The 1,179-nt window shown below is 42.4% G+C and overlaps 1 pseudogene; it reads left to right on the forward strand.

Annotated features, from left to right (window-relative positions):
* Positions 1-268: 268 nt before the first annotated feature.
* On the forward strand, positions 269-387 carry LOC112483191 (annotated as a pseudogene).
* The last annotated feature ends 792 nt before the right edge of the window (positions 388-1,179 follow it).

Below are 1,179 nucleotides of genomic sequence, written 5' to 3' on the forward strand. Positions count from 1 at the left end.
ATGATGCATCTGTTGGATGTCACCCCAGCCTGGCACAGAAGATACCTCTGGTGGTGATAAAATTTTCCCCACAAATCATTTTAGGTTGGCGCAAATGTCTGTGTGGTGATTGAAGCCTTAAGAATGAAAATATTGATAAACACTGATTTGAGGGGGATTGATATGCTTATTTTTTTACATTTATTTAATTGGCTTATTAATTTATTTATGGGCATCACGTGCCAATTTTCTACTTGGCTCTTTGGCCTGTCAAAAAAAGATCACTACTTTCTACAGCCATGCCACTCTGAACAAGCCCAATCCCGTCTGATCTCGGAAGCTAAGGAGGGTCGGGCCCGGTTAGTCCTTGGATGGGAGACCACCTAGGAAGACCAGGTGTTGTAGGTGTAAAAAATAAGAAAATAAAAAAAATAAAGGATTGTAAACTGAGAAGGTCCTTGCAATCTGTGAGGTCAACCAAGAGTTGCTTCGCCTAAAAAAAAAAGTAAAAAAAAAGTTCAGTACTTAGTGGTTAGACATTTATATGATTTATGAAGCAATCCCCCTGATTAAAAAAATAAACATAAAAAATAAAAAGCCAAAAAGAAATCAGTGAAAAAAAATGAAAGAAAGGTTGACTATTGTAGCGCTGGAAATCGAAAACACAAACAGAAGTTGTCTTGCTTTCAAAGCTGGTCGGTCGAGTGTTCCAGGATGGTTGATTTCCATGGTTTAATATCTGGGTGGGAAAAAAAAAATCCGCCTCTGACAAAGATAAAACGACTTGGCTTGTTCCCACCTCACCCACACGGGCTGGAAGAGATTCCTGCGCAAGAGCAGGCACGCTGCTTTAATCGTTACTGCCGGCAGGACTTTGGGTCGAAAACCAGTGCTGTGAAGTTAAACAGGCTGCTCGTTTTTTACATACACAAACCTGACATTTTCTTCTAAGGTGAAACACATCGCAGCCACACGCACAAACGCATGCAGAAAGCAATCCGCATTCTGCACACACGCACGCACACGCACGCGTGTGTCTCGCAAACCTCTTCTTGGCTCTGATGTGTGTTTAGATCGTGCTCACGTCAGCCCACGCACAGCAACCAGCTCGGGTCGTGTGGGTTTTTAGGGTGAAAAACGACGAAAAGGTTTTTCAACTCTCCGCTCCGCACCTTCTGATAAAGCGACTTTTATTCCATT

Source organism: Pteropus alecto, unplaced genomic scaffold (genome assembly GCF_000325575.1).
Source record: "Pteropus alecto unplaced genomic scaffold, ASM32557v1 scaffold96, whole genome shotgun sequence".
NCBI classification, from domain to species: Eukaryota; Metazoa; Chordata; class Mammalia; order Chiroptera; family Pteropodidae; genus Pteropus; species Pteropus alecto.